The following is a 6,429-nucleotide window of genomic DNA, read 5'->3' on the forward strand; positions in this document are numbered from 1 at the left end:
CCTGTTCTCTGTGAGGCATACACTGACCATCCCACATAAATTGAAATGCTCTTGTTCCTCCCTTGGCAACCCCCATCCTCCTTCTCTGCCTTGTTTTTCTCCTTGGTACATATCATTTTCTGGTGTGTAGTCTATCACCTATATACACTATATACTTCATTTATCTTGTTTATATTCTGCCTTCTCAAATAGCTGTGAAGATACCACTGCCTACAACATCCATGGCATTTGGCAAGTGCTCAGGATATATTGATGTTGAATAAACGAACCCTTGCTTGAAGTTTTAGATTGGAGGTCAGGGTCTACTTCTCTTTAGTCCTGTGACATGAATGAAGTTATTCAACCTCAGGGAACCTCATTTTCCTCAGTGGCTGAAAAAGAGCAATAATATTTTTGTGTCTCATGTCTCTGTTAGAGCCTAAGGGGAAGGCAAGGCCATGCATGGGAAAGAATTACCTCCAAATACTCCAGAGACAGCTATTGAATGTCTGCTCCATGCCAGGCAGAATGCCAGGCCCTGGAGGGTGCAGCCTGCAGAAAGCCCCTGCCCTCCAGGAACCTGCAGTCTACCTGGAGAGACAGACATGTCAACAGATACAACCTAACTTGAGTCACGATTCTTTTTTTTTTTTGAGATAGAGTTTTGCTCTTGCTGCCCAGGCTGGAGTGCAATGGTATGACCTCGGCTCACCGCAACCTCTGCCTCCTGGGTTCAAGCAATTCTCCTGCCTCAGCCTCCCCAGTAGCTGTGATTATAGGCATGTGCCACCACGCCCGGGCAATTTTGTATTTTTACAAAGGAGAGACAGGGTTTCCCCATGTTGGTTAGGCTGGACTCGAACTCCCGACTTGAGGTGATCCACCCGCCTCAGCCTCCCAAAGTGCTGGGATTACAGGCGTGAGCCACCACACCCAGCCTGAGTCACAGTTCTGATCTACAGCAACCGTTTAACAAGCTAAGCACTTTGCATTGTCTCATGTAACCCTATATATTAGGTATCACCACCAGCTCTATTGTACAGACAAGGAAACTGCAGCAAGACCTTAAGAAACAAAGACTTGAATCCAGGAGGTGGAGGTTGCAGTGAGCCAAGATCACACCACTGCACTCCAGCCTGGGTGACAGAGTGAGACTCTGTCTCAAAAAAAAAGAACAAAGACTTACTCCACACCTAGGTATATACCCAAGAAATGAAAATGTATGTGCACACAGAAATTTGTACATGAATGTTTATAGCAACATTATTCATACTAGCCCAAACACAGAAATGACTCAAATGTTCATCAATGGATGAATGGCTAAACAAAATATAGTATAGCTATACAATGAAATATTATTCAGTCACAAAAAGGAATGAAGTACTGATACATGCTACAACATGGATGAACCTGAAAAACATTATGCTAAGTGAAAGAAGCCAAACACAAAAAAGTCACATATGGCCGGGCGCGGTGGCTCACGCCTGTAATCCCAGCACTTTGGGAGGCCGAGGCGGGCTGATCACAAGGTCAGGAGATCGAGACCATCCTGGCGAACACGGTGAAACCCCGTCTCTACTGAAAATACAAAAAAATTAGCTGGGCATGGTGGCGGGCGCCTGTAGTCCCAACTTCTGGGGAGGCTGAGGCAGGAGAATGGCATAAACCTGGGAGGCAAAGCTTGCAGTGAGCGGAGATCGCACCACTGCACTCCAGCCTGGGTGACAGAGCGAGACTCTGTCTCAAAAAAAAAAACAAAAACAAAAACAAAAAGTCACATATTATGTGATACCTTGAGGGGCCGATATTTTGCTTTCCACAGTGGCAAAGTATGTGGGCTCTGAGACTGGAGATGGCTCTTGAATCTGGGTAGCTCAGCCTCTAAACTGCTGTGTCACCAAGTGATTTAACCTCCCTGTGCCCCAGAGTGCAGAGATCAAGAGGTGAGGGAGCCCAGCATTTTGAGGAAATGAAAGTAATTCAGGCTGATGGAGGATGGGTGGAGTGGAAAAGGCCTTTGGCCTCAAGCCCACGCTCTGAGTCAGTTTCCACATCTGTAAAATGGAAATGATAACAGTTCCTTCTTCATAGTGCTGGCTGTCATAGGATTAAATGAGTTAAGACTTCTGAAATGCTGACCACGATGCTTAACACAGAGACAGTGCTCAATAAATATTGGCAATTTGATATTGTCTTAGTTTGAGTTTCCTCAAAAGCAGACCCAAGTCCAGGATTCAAATAGAAGTTATTTATTTGGGAAGTGATTCCAAGAAATGCTGGCAACGGAGGTGGGAGGTGAGGCTGGAAAGAGAGGAAGCCCATAAAAGGTGCATTCATGAGTGGGCTGCTCCTGCGGGCAGCTGGAGCTCCACCCTGCAGGGGAACCTAAGGGCCAGGTAGAGTGTACCCGCCAAGGCACCTGAAGGGCTGGGGCCTGCATTTACCATTAGTCATTGGTTGAGGGCTACTGAGGAGGGGCTGTTAACTCACCACCCTCCAGCCAACCATGTGTGCAAGCACAGCCGGCTCCTGTGATCAGTGAAAGTCACGGCTGCATGGCCAGATGTGGTGGCTCAGGTCTGTAATGCCAGCATTTTGGGAGGCCAAGATGGGCGGATCTCTTGAGGCCAGGAGTTTGAGACCAGCCTGGGCAACATGGTGAAACCCCCTCTCTACAAAAAATACAAAAAATGATCTGGGTGTGGTGGCATGCTCCTGTAGTCCCAGCTACTTGGGGTGCTGAGGCAGGAGGATCGCTTGAGCCTGGGAGGTTGAGGATACAGTGAGCCATGTTCCTGCCACTGCATTGCAGCCTGGGTGACAAAGCAAGACCCTGTCTCAAGAAAGAAAGAAAAGAGAGAGAGAGAGAAAGAAAGAGAGAGGAGAGAAGAAAGAAAGAAAGAAGAAAGAAAGAAAGAAAGAAAGAAAGAAAGAAAGAAAGAAAGAAAGAAAGAAAGAAAGAAAGAAAGAAAGAAAGAAAGAAAGAAAGAAAGAAAGAAAGAAAGAAAGAAAGAAAGAAAGAAAGAAAGAAAGAAGAAAGAAAGAAGAAAGAGAGAGAGAAAGAAAGAAAGAAGAAAGAAAGAGAAAGAGAGAAAGAAAGGAAGGAAGGAAGGAAGGAGGGAAGGAGGGAGGGAAGGAGGGAGAGAGGGAGGGAAATTATAAAAAGAAAAGAAAAAAGTCAAGGCTTCTGGCAGCTAAGGTGAGTGGTGTAGGCTGAAGGGGCATGGGTGGGCACTGAGTGTGCTGCAGACATCACACAGGGCCATCCCCATCCAGAAGCCTTGATCACTGGGACCAGGATCTGCTGACTATAAACAAAGGGACATCCACAGAAGAGTCTGACTCCTTCTGTCTTGGAAACGGGGCCTGAGTCTTCTGGGCCCCTCTGAACAGTTGGGAGAGGCTTCAAACCAGTTTAATTTGCTTTCTCCAGATGTAGGTGTTGTCTAGGGCAGGCCAAAGTGGAGGTGTTAACAGAGTTTGAACAGAGTGCCACTGGTCCAGGTGAGGTTTTCACAGCAGGTGGCTGGGAGGCCGACTCTGTAGTCCAGCACCTCAGGGCCTGAGAGGAAAACGGTGTCTGTGGACAAATGCTTGGTCGGGGCTAAGCAGCTGGGAACACCAGTCACATCTCTGCTTTGTCCAGGGAAGAAGGGCCATGGAGGGCAAGTGGTGGAGGGCAGGACGGAAGATGACCTTTTAAAAGAACACAGGCGGCTGGGCACGGTGGCTCACGCCTATAATCCCAACACTTTGGGAGGTCGAGGCAGGCGAATCATGAGGTCAAGAGATTGAGACCATCCTGGCCAACATGGTGAAATTCTGTCTCTACTAAAAATACAAAAAAAAAAAAAAAAAAAATTAGCTGGGCATGGTGGCGCACACCTGTAGTCCCACCTACTCGGGAGGCTGAGGCAGGAGAATCGCTTGAACCCGGGAGGCAGAGGTTGCCGTGAGCCAAGATCGCGCCATTGCACTCCAGCTTGGCCAGAGAGCAAGACTCCATCTCAAAAAATAATAATAATAGGCCGGGCGCGGTGGCTCAAGCCTGTAATCCCAGCACTTTGGGAGGCCGAGACGGGCGGATCACGAGGTCAGGAGATCGAGACCATCCTGGCTAACACGGTGAAACCCCGTCTCTACTAAAAAAATACAAAAAACTAGCCGGGCGAGGTGGCGGGCGCCTGTAGTCCCAGCTACTCGGGAGGCTGAGGCAGGAGAATGGCGTAAACCCAGGAGGCAGAGCTTGCAGTGAGCTGAGATCTGGCCACTGCACTCCAACCTGGGCGACAGAGCGAGACTCCGTCTCAAAAATAATAATAATAATAATAAAATAAAAATAAATAAATAAAAGAACACAGGCCAAGAGACTGTAGTCCTGGGTGGAGGGCAGGGCTGTTTTGGCTTTCTGAGATATTTTGGGCATGAATAATGATCAGACTGTAGGGTGGACACAAAAAGGGAAGTGGGGAGAGGTCCCCAGAGACAGGGAAAGGTCAGCTACCCTGCACAGCCAAAACCTGAAGAGGCCTTACCCACGTCTCCCTGCAGCGGACAGGCAAAGGTCGCTGCTGGTTCAGGAAACCTGCAGGGGCCCCGGGCCCACAGGAATAGGTTTGGTTTGGACATGAGGACAGAACTCTGGGGTAGTGCACCCCCCAGCCACCCTGCACCCCCAGCACTTCCCAGTCCTCGCTCTGCTCTACACCCTGGGGGAACCCTGCTGACAGAATGCAGCCAGAGCTGAGAGCCTGAGATTCAGAACAGACCTTGACTTCATTTGAAGTTCCCAAAACAGGTCTTCCTGGAGGGGCTCCTTCCACCCTGGGACCTCCCTGCCCCTATGATAAGTACACATGACTTCATCTGTCTTCTGTGGGGCAGAGGAGGAGAATTCAGTGTCACCTGCCAGTCTCCCTGATCCTGGGGATCCTATAGTCAAGAGCCCATCGGCCTGCGTTCTGGTCCCAGATCTGCTAGCTGTGTGATTTTTTGTTTTGTTTTTGTTTTTTTTGAGACAGAATCTTACTATGTCACCCAGGTTGGAGTACAGTGCAACAATCTTGGTTCACTGCAGCCTTCACTTCCCGGGTTCAAGTGATTATCAAGTGGATAATCTCCACTCGAGTAGTTGGGATTATAGGTGCATGACATCACGCCCAGCTAATTTTTGTTTTTTTTTTTTTTTTTTTTGAGATGGAGTTTTGCTCTTGTCATCCTGGCTGGAGTGCAGTGGCGCGACCTCGGCTCACCGCAACCTCCGCCTCCTGGGTTCAAGTGATTCTCCTGCCTCAACCTCCCAAGTAACTGGGATTACAGGCATGTGACACCACACCCGGCTAATTTTGTATTTTTAGTAGAGATGGGATTTCACCATGTTGGTCAGGCTGGTTTTGAACTCCTAACCTCAGGTGATCCGCCTACCTTGACCTCCCAAAGTCTGGGATTATAGATGAGCCGGCGTGCCCGGCCTAGCTGTGTGCCTTTGCAAGTTATCTAACCTCTCTGAGCCTCCACCACCTTCCTCTCAGTAAATGGGCTGATCATAATGGTACCTACCTGACGAAATGGTGAGGCCCAAATAAGTTAGTTCCTGCAAAGCACTCACACAGTGCCTGGCACACAGGAAACCACCAACTTCTCTATCTGGTATGTGTTACGCCATTCATCCTGAAAACAGCCCAACTGCACTCACCTTGTACCCTGTATGGTCCCCATCAGAGCAAATCATCCTGCTGCAACAGATTACAACATTCTGGTAACTTCTCAGACCCTTCCCTTGAAACTCCCTGTGCCAGGCACTCTTACTGCTCTGCTGTTGTTTTAGAGCACATGGGTGCTCTAAAAATATTCATGTTGAAAGAACTCTTGTTTGACAGACCACCAAGCTGTGGGTGGAGGGTTTCAGGGACATATACATGGTTCCTAGCAATGGGCAGGGGACATTCAATATGCAGAGTCTAGCCCATGCTACTATGTCTTATCTGCAACATTTGAGTGCCTTCTGTACATCAGGCCTTGGGCTGGGCACTGGGGAGAGACACAAAAAAGCAAGGAAACTCTCAGCTTTGTCATTGAGGTGCTCAATTTTGCAGGGAGGATAAATTCACAAATGTCTGGAATACACCATGCGTTCTACACAGGGGGCTCAGATCTTTGGGTCAGCCTTGTGGCCCTATGTCCTGGCACATGGTGCTCAAGAAATATTCATTAAATCAGGTAGGGTGCAATGGCTCAAGCCCATAGCCAGCACTTTGGGAGGCTGAGCCGGGCAGATCATGAGGTCAGGAGTTCAAGACCAAATTGGTCAACATGGTGAAACCCTGTCTCTACTAAAAATACAAAAATTAGCCGGGTGTGGTGGCGGGCACCTGTAGTCCCAGCTATTCAGGAGGCTGAGGCAGGAGAATCACTCAAACCCAAGAGGCGGAGGTTGCAGTGAGCCGAGAT

The sequence above is a fragment of the Mandrillus leucophaeus genome, unplaced genomic scaffold (genome assembly GCF_000951045.1).
Source record: "Mandrillus leucophaeus isolate KB7577 unplaced genomic scaffold, Mleu.le_1.0 Scaffold57, whole genome shotgun sequence".
In the NCBI taxonomy this organism is placed as follows: domain Eukaryota; kingdom Metazoa; phylum Chordata; class Mammalia; order Primates; family Cercopithecidae; genus Mandrillus; species Mandrillus leucophaeus.